This window comes from Ochotona princeps, chromosome 10 (assembly GCF_030435755.1).
Source record: "Ochotona princeps isolate mOchPri1 chromosome 10, mOchPri1.hap1, whole genome shotgun sequence".
Lineage (NCBI taxonomy): Eukaryota > Metazoa > Chordata > Mammalia > Lagomorpha > Ochotonidae > Ochotona > Ochotona princeps.
The window spans coordinates 42,517,467-42,529,288 of NC_080841.1; the positions used below are offsets into that span (position 1 = coordinate 42,517,467).

Below are 11,822 nucleotides of genomic sequence, written 5' to 3' on the forward strand. Positions count from 1 at the left end.
TGTTTCCCTGTGTTTATTTTTTTAGATATTTGAAATACAGATTTATTCTGATTCTAAATGAAAAGGAATAGGAATGATAGTAACAAGTAATATTTTGCCACTGGATATTGTGATGTGACTGATAAACAGTCTTGTATTTGAAACTTGACAAGAAAACAGCTGCATTCCCAACAACTAAGTATGCAAGTTCAAAACTTGCAGATATTTATTAACTGGTACATCCACTCAGCGTCCATTCATCTCCTCCAGCATTCCACAGATGAAGTATATGTTCTGCTTAGCTAGACAATGAGATGGCCCCGACACGGCCCTACTGACATCACAGGAGAGTTGCCTATAAAACTAGACTTCTGACACTGGACTCCAGCCTCGCTTCCTCACAGGTGGTCGTGCTCATGTGGAAGGCCCCTTGTCTGAGCAACCTCTAGGTTGTGCTCCTATAGCACTGCCAATGCCGGGTCCATGACCACCTCTGGCGGGGCAAGAGCAGGCATGGTAACAAACTCCAAGTCGGGAGTCTCCAACCAGCCTTCTAGCAAGCCAGAGGAAGGGCTTCTCAAAGTTGTAGTTACTTTTGGCAGAAATGTCATAGTACTGGAGGTTCTTTTTTGGTGGAAGACAATGGATTTTACCTTCATTTTCCTGACCTTAATTAAATCCACCTTGTTGCCACACAGCACAATGGGAATGTTCTCATACACACACACCAGGTCTCTATGCCAGTTGGGCACATTTTTGTATGTCACTCTGGACGTCACGTCCAACATGATGATGGCACATTGGACTTGGATGTAGTAGCCATTCCACAGGCCAACGAGTTTCTCCTGGCCGGCTGTATCACTGACACTGAACTTGATGGAGCCCTGAGTGGTGTAGAATATGAGCGGTTGGACCTCTACACCAACTCGCTGGTCAGATGGAAAATCATGAAGATCGTCTTTCTGGTGTGGTCATCCCGGACCAGCACCAGTTTGAACTGTATTTGGGGCTCTGCCTGCATGGCTGTCATAGCGCTGTCTTCCAAAAGCATCTGCGAGCCCATCCAACTATGGCTGGAAAGATGGTGGAAGCTCCTCCTGTATTCTTGAATAACTTTACAATCATTCTTTTGAAATTAATTACTGGACATTTCATTATTCTCCTTTCTTCACAGTCAGATACTAATGTATTATTGTGTTCCTTTTGTGGAGTTATACTGATATTCTTGTTCATGCTTCTACATTGATTCTTCACACCTGAGGTATCTCTTGTTTCTCTCTCATCTGGTGGAATTTTTATTTTTCCTTTTGAATGAATACTTTAATTCTGAAGATTTGTCTCCGGGACTCCATGGGCCTCCTATAATTTAGAATTGAGCCCTAGTGCTGTGTGCAGGGTAGGATCAGGGAGTTCTGGTCACCATTTGTGGGTGGGGCAAAAATACAGGGTGATACCCAAGAAGGGTGTAGTGGAGTGTCTGGCTACAGTCAATGGGAAGTTAATGCTGACTGGTGTACCAGAAATCCCTGCCTTTCTCCACAAGCAAATGAAGTAACTGAATTCCACCTTTGAGTGAGCTCATGGTGCTAGCATGGTTCACCGACTCAAGCACACCTGCCACCCAGAGCACCAACTTATTTCACAATGTGTTACTATACCTCCTGGTACTTTTGTTCCTAGTGTGCAGGGAGTTCTGAGTCTCCATGTTAAAGTCATGCAGGTGCACAGGAATCTAGTGAAACTCAAAAGGTTTTCAGCTCTGGGGCCTATGTCCAGAACTCCTACAGCCATAGGCGTTAAGGGTCTGCTCTCTGCCCTGGAAACTGCTCTATCTTGCTCTGGCAGCCACTCGCAGCAACAGGACTGCGCACCATTCCCCAAGTCAGAACAGAACCCAGTAATGACTACCACAGCAGAGTGGAGCTTTGATGGGGGCAGGGGGAGTGATATGACTTCCTTTCCAGAGCAAAGCAGTTGCTCAGACTCCTGTCAGATCCCCATATTGGGTTTGAAGTCAGGTCTGTAGAACTCTCCCCAGTGAAAGTGGCTAGTGACAGAGTCCAAGGCACTTGCCTTCCTACCCTTTCTTGGCAAGATAGTGTTTCCCAGCCAGATGTTTGTAGCATAGATGCAGTGGTGGCTGGTGGTACAACCAGCAGGGGTGTGTCTGTCCTCTCTCATTGCTGCCCCCAGGTCACTATTCTGTTTAGCCACTTTTCCAATGAAAATGGCTCCCAATCAGTCCCCTGGGAACTCAATTCTTCCTTTGTTTTCCTGTTTTCTTTCTGTGGCTGATTTCAGCACAACTTCTCACTATTTAGTCATCTTGAGTCTCTCCTGGATGAATTTCTTTCTATTTATCTATTTGGAAGATGGATTTACTGAAAGAGAGAGATTAATTTCATCCACTGGTTCACTTCCCAAATGACCTCAATGATAAAGACTGAACCAGGCCACAGTCAAGAGCCAGAAGTTTCAGCTGAGTCTCCCTCACAGGTGCAAGGGCCCAAATATTTGGGCCAACTTCTATTGCCTTCCAAGGTACATTAGCAAGTACACAAACCTATACCCACATGTGATGCCAGCATCATATGCAGCAGCCTAACTTGCCATGCCACAGTGCTGGCTCTGAGATTGAATTCCTAGTAGTCACCTTAATATCACTTGTGGTATTGCAGAAGCTATATAAATTTTGAATTTAGAATTCATAATTCCTGTAGACCTATCAAAATTCCCTTCACAGAAAATTATCAATTGAGATCCCAGTAGTGTAAGAGTTTCAATTTCTCCAAATCCTTGCTAAAAATATGTTTTCAAACTTTAAAATTTCAATGAAAATTAAAGTTGAAGATTACTTTAATTTACAGAAAATGCATTTGAAGGAAGAAAGTCTGAGGACAAAGACATTGCTTAGAGAGTCATTGGACAAATAAGAGAAATGGGAAATGATGGGACTGGAAAAGAAAGGATGGCTTTGAGAGACAACCAACTGCTATTATTGCAAGACTGAGTCATTGATTTTAATTTATAAACATTTATTTTATGAAGTATTAGGTAAAAATGAAAATAATAGTTGCAAAATTATGACATGCTTTAAATAAATTATTGCACATCTCTATGTTGGTATGTTAATTGACAACTAAAAATCAAGCTGGAATGCTGGCAATTGGCTTAGTGTTAAGACATCAGTTAAGATTTCTGTATCAGCGCCAGCATTGTGGCATAACTAGTCAAGCTGTTGCATAGGATATCAGAATTCCTGTAGCTACTGGTTTGTGTCCTAGGTGCTCCGCTGATCACGGCTCATGGCTGTTGTGCCTAGAAAGACAGTGAAAGATGGCTTGAATGTTTGGGTCCCTGTACCCATATGTGAGACCTGGAAGCTATCCCAGACTTCTGGCTCCAGCCTGATCCAGCCCTTGACATTACAGCCATGAACTGTAGTGTAATAGAGAATGAAATGGAATCTTTCTCTTTTTCTGTGTATGTCTCTCTTCTCCACCCTCCTTTCTCCCCTCTCTGTAACCCTATTTAATAAAATAAATAAATATTTTAAAAATATATCTGTATCACATTTCTGTCACTAAAGTAAAAAAACAATAGAAATCAAGTTGCTGAAAGGACATGTCCAGTAACAAGAACAACTTCCTGATATAAAGCTAATCACACACACACAAATGCAAAATGGAAATACCGTATGATCTTAATTTTGCTGTTATGTGCACCTTTTTAAGAGAATGTATTAAAAGATCAAAATCACATTTAGCTAAATGATTGGATTATAAGTCATTTTAGCCTTGGCTTTATGTTTTTCTGAATATTTTACACTTTTCTTACTGTTTTCTATAAGACAAAAAAGGAGAACGGTTGCATTGAAAGAGTAGATAGCAGCAGTGCCATTTCCAGCATCATCTTTACTGACTTTTCTCCAAAGCTAATTTATCTTTAAGAATTTGAAATTGGTGTTGAATTGTGTATGAGAGTGATTATGATATTTATAAAGTACAAGGCAAAAATCCTTCACGTAATAAGTAGCAGAAATAAATTCTTCCATTATTTATAAGTCTTATTAAACAGCTTTCCTCAAACACATTCTGTTTAACTTCTTTACCCATTTAACCAAAACCAATTTGAGTTTTCAATATGTCTGTAATTTTACTTTTTTTTTTTAACCAAGTGTATGATTTATGGTCTAGGACACATAATGAGAGAACCTTGTGAAAAAAATGTTTTAAACTTATATTGCTAGCATTTCTTTTACCGGGACTATTGCAATGTATTTTTTTAGTGAATTTACAATCATAAGAAAAAAAGAAAAATTAGGTCATTCTGCCTATCATCATTTTTGGACAGAAAAAAAACCTTCATACGCATCAACAGACAACTTCCAAAAATTATGCAATAAATAGAAAATGAAGAATCGTAAAGGTGTGGAACCTTCAGCTAACAGTTGAATGAAGTTGATGAAGAAATAGCAGAATGCCTGAGTTTGATTCCTGGCTCTGGTAGACCCTGAAAGGCAGCAATAATCACTCACACAATTGGACCATGCCACCCACTGGAGGAACCTGGAGGGAGCGCCTGGCTTCTGGCTCTGTCGTTTAAAAAACTCCCCTGAAGTTCCACCACTATTATAATAGAGTCCCAATATAAGAAACAAACTCAGATTGCTTTACAACCTTGTGGTTTAAGAAATCATAAAAGCATACATGTGTCCAATACTGCATTAAATTTTACTGTAGTCTATGCACTAAAAGTTAGAGATCCATAGCCTTCACCCAATCATTGCCATTTCATCTTTGTTGTGACTAGGGGCGTATTCATCTTTTTTTCTTTATTTTTTACAATCTTTACATAGTTAATTAGGGCACGAAGTTTCAAGGACTAAGGAAAGTGGGTAAGACTATTATTTCTACATTTTTTTTTTCGGTATCTGGGGTAAAGGGGGAGATAAAGGGAGAAGTTCGACCCAGCCTCCCACCCATCCTAGGTCCCTGATGTGGGGCATGCTCTGAGGGACCTGCTCAAGTGGTTTTGATAGTTCAACAGTTGTGAATTGCGAATCTCACCATTCCAAGCACAACGAAGTCGCTGCAGAAGCCACTGATTGACATAGTCACCTTAGAGTCTCCATTTGTCCAGTTTTTCACTGCCAACATATGGCTGGGGTAGTTGATTGATTTGTTCTGTCTTCTGTTGTGGTGCCAGGTATTCTCTGAAGGTTCCGATAGACTACCATATCCTCCATGTGCACCTGGTTATGCTGTCCACTGCTCCGTCTGAACCTCTGAGAAGGCTTGGCTCTGACACTTTCATTCCATGGCAGACCATGAAACCTGCACTTCTCTTCATGGTTAGAAATTGTGTCTAGCAGTTCGATTGGGGAGATCCCCAAAGAAAATTTGTCTGAGGTGATCCCAGCCCAGATTCTTGTGTGTACTTGCAAGTACACAGCCTGGTACAGTCCATCGTCCCAATCAGCTGGTAGTTGAAATTGCTGAGTTGGTTCTGTTTCCTGCCCTGTCTTCCACTGGAATCAATGGGTGATATAGTCCAGCCTGATTCTGTCCTCCACACACTCGGCCCTCACATAAACCAGTGGGAGCTGCAGTCTAGTCGGAGTGACCCACAATAACCCCCACCAGGCCCACCCCCTGCCCTGCTTCCCATGCTTGCCAGTATGTGCAGCAGACTAGTCTAGTCTGTCACACATCCCCTTCAGCTCTCATACATGTCAATGGGCATTGAAGCCTGGTTCAACCCAACCAGCCCCACTATCCAGCCCACACACATGCTGGTGGGTGCTGTTCTGTCCAGCAACCCCTGCCCCAGGCCTGGTTTTCTTGTTCTCCAGTGGGAGTGGTAACCCAAGAGGGAGGTGCCCACTATTTCCCTCCTAGGTCACTCCCACTCCCGGATCATGCACTTTCTGGATGGTTCTGTAGTTTAACTTGACAGATTAGCCACTGGTGCCAGCATCTGTTATCTGATGCTGTGGCAAAGCCCAACCAGCCCTCAGCCATTCTGCTTTATGTTTGCACCAGTAGGATCAGTCAACCAAGCCTGGCTCTTCCCTAATCTGGCTCACATGAGGCCAATAAGCGTTGTAGCCCTGCCCGGGCTGTTCTGCCCCCATCCCAATTCATGCTCTCCAGTGAGCGAGGTGTTCCAGCAGGGAGGCCCTCCACATTCCCCTTACCAACTTTACCCCCTCCCTCCCTGGTTCCTGCTAGCACTGCGACCCAGTCTGGCATGGCCCGCCTCACCTCGGCATTTGGATGTATGCTGTAGCCTGGCCTGGCCTGGCCCACTTCCAATTCCATCTGATGAGGGTTACAGCCTAGCCCAGCCCAGCAGGCATCCAATCCCAGCCATAGTGTGTACTGGTATGTGTTGCCACCCTACCTGGTTCAACCCACACTGTTCTGGTGCTTCATCAGCACCAAATGTATGCCAGTGGGTACCTTTCCCTGGCCGGGTCTGGGCTGTTCCTTTATCATACTTCTTGCATTTACCTGCAGGGACTGTGTCCTGCCAGAGGAGTTGCCCAGGCTCCTTCATCAGAACCTCTCCCTATGCCAGATTTTGCGCATATCAGTGGGTGCATGAGCCAGCCCTACTCAGTCCACCTCCTGTCCCGGCAGTAACAGTCGCCTTTCTTGATTGGCCTTCAACCCATTCTGGTTCTTACTGTTGGATGTTTCAGCCCAGCCAAGGCTCACACATGACTCAGTAAGGGCAGAGACCTAGCTTAGTCCGTCATACATCTACCCTGGTCCTCCAGAATACCAGATGGTGCTGGAGTCTAGCCCAGCCTGGTGCATCCAGTCCCAGTTCACACTTGTGCCAAGAGAGACTATAGCCATATCCAGACCAGGATGCAGCCCCCAATGCAGCCCCCGCACTCCTCAGTGGGAACCCCAACCCAGCTAGGGTGTCCCCTTAGCTCCCCAAACGGGGCTGTTCCCAGCCATAGATTGCATGCATGCCAGTGGTTGTTCTGACTCAGCTTGGCATAGTCCCTCACTTGTCTTGGCCTTTGCCTTAGATGCTGTGGCTTAGCATCCCTGGCTCATGCAGACGAGTAGGTGTAAGAGCCTAGCCCCGCATGATCTGTGTTCCATCCTGATTTCTATTTTTGCTTGTGAACTAAGGTTTGCTCGGCCCTACCCGGTCCACCCTGTTCCATTACCAACCCACACATTAGCCAGCCATTGGCACTCCTTTGCCCAGCTTGTCCAACCCCCAGGTCTGGACCATGTGTTCACCAGCAGGAGCTATGACCCACCAGGGGAGTTTCCGAAGTTCCTCCACTTGACCCACTCCCAGACCCCGTTCTCATACATGCCAGTGGGTGTTAGGCCAGTGTCCAGCATAGTCTGGCCTTCCATTTGGCCTTGTATGAGCTGGTGAACATTGCAGCCCGACCCACACCACACTCTATTCAGGATGCACATTTAGGTGATGCTGCCTTGTCCAGCCCAGACTGTTGTCGGTTCCTTCACCCATGAGTGATGGCAGGCTCGTTAATCACACTTAGCTTAGTCCATCACCACCCCAACTCTTGAGCTAACCAGTGGGACTAGTATTTTTTTAAATGTATCTTATTTTATTATTATTATTATTATTATTTTGAAAGGCAGAGTTTCAGAGAGAAGCAGAGACACAGAGATGTCTTCCATCTGCTGCTTCATCCCATCAACAGCCACAACGACTGTAGTGGATCTAAAGTCAAGGACCAAGCTGAAGCCAGGAGCCAGGAATTTCTGCCAGGTCTCCCACATGACTGCATTTGGACCATCCTCTGCTACTTTCCCAGGCCATAAGCAAGCCACAAGCAGGCCACTGGATCAACTAGGACATGAACTAGTGCTCAAATGAGATGTTGGCACCAGAAGCAGAAGCCTCACTTACCCCAAGGTTATTATCACCTTAACCCAGGTGCAGCTTTCAGCTGTTTTGTTTTCCTTCTGTGATGACAGCTCTTGGTATATTTTGGATTTTTTTTTTTACCAAATATTTGTTTTACTAATATTTCCTCCCAGTCTGTGGTTTGTTTTCTCTTTCTCTTAACGATGTCCATTATATATATATATATATATATATATACATTTTAATGTCCAAAAAAAATTTGAGTTTTAATGAAACTCAGGTTATCAATTCCTTCTTCCATGGACTGTGCCTTTGGTGTGATATTTACTATACACTTTTCCACGTCCTGTGCTACTGAGGTGGTTTTTACTTTTTGTTGTAAGTTTTATTAATACAAAATAACAATTTTAAATTTTATTTTAACAGTTTAGAAGACTTTGGTTTTATGGAATTTTTACTTATGAATTCATTCTTGTTCTCTTTTAATTCTGGGAAAAAATGAAAGGCTGAAGACTACTGGTTTTCCCTGATTCTTTACCTTGGAGATGATTCAGAAAGGATGGCAGGTTAATGGAAGGTGAGAAATGGATGTGGCAGGTCCTGGCAGGAACTCCAGAGCACAGAAGTCTGCTGGACAGGGTTTAGCCACGAACGCCTTTCTCACTCTGACACTGCACTGAGAGGCCTATAGTCTCTCCAGCCTTGCAGCAACGCCAGCCTAATGTTCTTAGGTGGTGAGGGACATGAGAGCAGCCCCCTGTAGTGTGAGCAGACAGTGACAAACAGGGGTGACCATTTCTGGTCCAAGCCAGCTAAAGCTTTTCAGAAGACAAGCTGTATGGTGAGATCAGGACTTTGATTCTTTTTGAGTGTATGTAGTATGTGAAGTATCGCGCTCCTATGTCATGGCTGGATAAAGCCTGAAATTTAAAATCCTAATAATGGGCCTCTTCGATGTTAGAGATGATACAGAATTATAAATATTGGGACAGAAGTGTGGGTAATAAAATAAGAGAGGCTTTAGAGGAAAACCTGGGTTTGATATTGCTGTGGTTTTCATTGTTGTTGTTATTTTTAATGGTGGTAGGGAACAGAGAAGATAACTGTGAAGTTCATGATCAGAACTTGAGGCGGTGTGAGTTCATCATTTATGAATCCTAGGAAGTGAAGCAATATTAGAGCTCAGGAAAAAGTGAAGGCTAGAAACAAAGGAGCAGAGGAGAGCAGGAATGAGTGAAAAAGTAACTTTCGTCTAATTCTGGGGAAGAGGGAAAAGCAAGTGACAGAGAAAGCAGGTACAAAGTCTGAGCTTTATGGAAGCCAGGTGTTTCCTCCAGAAGGCAGTGATTCAGGAGCTTCTGAGCAGAAATTGTCAGCTTCAGGGCAAGGCTCATAGTGGTGCCTTGAAAGAAGTATGACAAACAACCACTGTAGAAAAGGCAATATAAACAGAGATTGAAACAGAATAAGAAGCAAAAGGATAAATGAGGAAGTTAAGTCAGGCTGAGAAAATGACTCTGCATCCCATGCTTTTGCCTTCGGGTCTCCTTCCTCCTAGCTCAGCACCCCACCTGAGGAGATTCACAGGAGGTCTGCCCCAGCCACTCTTTTCTTTATGCCCCATGCTTTGCGTCAATCCAGTCAATGTGGATTGATGATATTCTCAGCTGTAGGCAGAATAATTACCATCTCTGCTCCATCTCCTTCATGGAAGACCACTGGCCACAATTTGGTCTGGGCCTGACTTTAAAAAAAGGTTTCTTTTCTTTTTTTTTATTTTCCATAATACAATTTCATACATATAGGGGCTCATCTCTCCCTCTTCTCTTCATCCCTCTACATTTTCTTCTCCCACCATTTTTCTCCATACTATCATAGTAGCACAGTCCCTTGATAACAGTTATGTTACCAAACAACACCCCGAACTGGTTGGGGGCATTGATGTAGAACCCTTAAACTGGGTCCGCTCACCTGGCATGCAGAAAACCAATCACTGACTTTGGGATGGTAGAAAAAAAGCAAATGTTATCACAAAACACAGAGTAAAGGGCCAGGCGGCTATTGCTTAATTCCTGACCCTCCCAGAGCAGTTATGGGTGAAGGCTGTTATACATCGGAATTGGGGCTGAGTGATGTGTGATCAGCTCATGTCCAAGTTACTGATTGGCCAGTGGAAGTCATGGACCTGCTTTGGTTGGTCAGTGATGTCAGGCTCTTTAAGAAATGTGTGATGGCCGGGTGGGCTCCAGTGTGTCTAGGGGTTACAAGAATTGGTGAATTCAGTAGTTACATTTCTGGCCAGACCTGAAATTCTGGACAATACCAGCCATTGGGGTTCTTTCTTTCGGAGAGTCAAATGACTCCTTGAGCCTGCTGACTAGAAACCTGTAAAGCAGGCAGAATCACCCTCTTTCATCAGCAAATTCTTATTGGTAAAAGAACAGGCCAGGATACCTGGGGTAAGGGAAAAGAGCATGGCCCTGGGCCTTGCTTTTACAGTATAGGGGTTTGGTTTCAGGTACTCCTTTACCCTTCTACTGCTTAAACTGTATCTCCCAGAAGTCTCTAGCATTTAATGTTTCCAACAGCCTCTAGCATTTAGGATTGGCAGATTATAGGGGATCGCCTCAATTGATGAGTTTTCAGAGACATCTATCATTTAGAGTGATGGGAAGGAAAGTGAGGCACATCCCTGTGTCCAGATGTAATTCTAAGCCATCTTCCTTGACCTACTAATTTGTGGAAAAAGGCGATGTTGCTGAATTAAGTCTCAAGGAGCTTCAAGTCACCTAACTGCTCAGCCACCAGTGAGAACATCCAAACTTGGGGGTCCTAGGAGCCTCACTGTGTCTTTTGTTGTCAACGTCTTTGTTTGCTTTATCCTTTTTGTTGTTATTATGGGGGGGGGGGCAGGGAAAGGTCCTTGGTGTTTAGAGGTTGAGTAATGTTTTCCAAAACTGTTGCCCTGAGAGCCAACCTTTCTCATGTTTGACAGTGTGAGCTTGACAGAAACTGTATGTTTCTCCCCAGACTGGAAAAAAGAGATTCCCGGTAGCCCACCAGAGAGAGCAGCAAGGTTTGCTTCCTTCCCAGCTACTAAGATTGCAACCCAGGACAGAGAGTTGATTTGCATTTTCACAGCTCTGTTTTCCTCTGGGGACCTCAGAGTTTAGCACAAACATCCGCTTTTCCACTTCCATGTTGAGACAATGCCTCCCTTCAGTGGTGCCCAAAACCATTTGCATGTATTATTCTATTCAGTAAGCCATTCTAGAGTTAGTGAGAGTTAAAAGGAGTTGAAAACAAGATAAACTCCTGAACTGCTCAAATTGAGGATAGCCTGATCCTTAGCATGAACAACTAATATGGACACATAGGTTAGATTTTCACTAAGAGTGTTACCCAATACCTGGGTTCTTGCTGTCCTCTCCTGTGCATACCTGCTGAGGGCCTCAGTGGACACGCTCAGTCTAACAAAAAAATGTGCTTTACTTTGCAAATTTTTTTCAAGGAAGTTGAAACTCATCACATTTCATATCAGAGAGTTTCAATTTGTTGGCTCAGGCATAAATGGCCACATTGGGCGGGGCTGAGCTAAGAGTGGGCCAGGAGCCAGGAACCCCATTTAGGTCTCCCTCATAGCAAGCAAGGTCCCAAGCACTTCGGCCATCCTCTGCTGTTTTCTCCATGTGCATTAACAAGGAGTGGGATTGAAATTCCAGCAGCCAGGGCCTGGTGCGATAGCCCAGTGGCTAAATCCTCACCTTGATCCTGCTGGGTTACCTATGGGTGTCGGCTCATGTCCAGACTGCTCCGCTTCACATCCAGCTCCCTGCTTGTGGCTCTGAAAAAGCAGTAGAGAATGTGTGGGAGACCTGGAAGAAGCTCATGCCTCCTGGCTTCAGATCACCTCAGCTCTGGCTGTTGGGGCTCCTTGGGAAATGAACCAGTGGATGAAAGATCTTTTTCTC

General features: G+C 44.2%; 1 pseudogene; it reads right to left on the reverse strand.

Annotated features, from left to right (window-relative positions):
• Positions 1-377: 377 nt before the first annotated feature.
• Positions 378-1,009, reverse strand: LOC101529915 (GTP-binding nuclear protein Ran-like; annotated as a pseudogene).
• Positions 1,010-11,822: the final 10,813 nt, after the last annotated feature.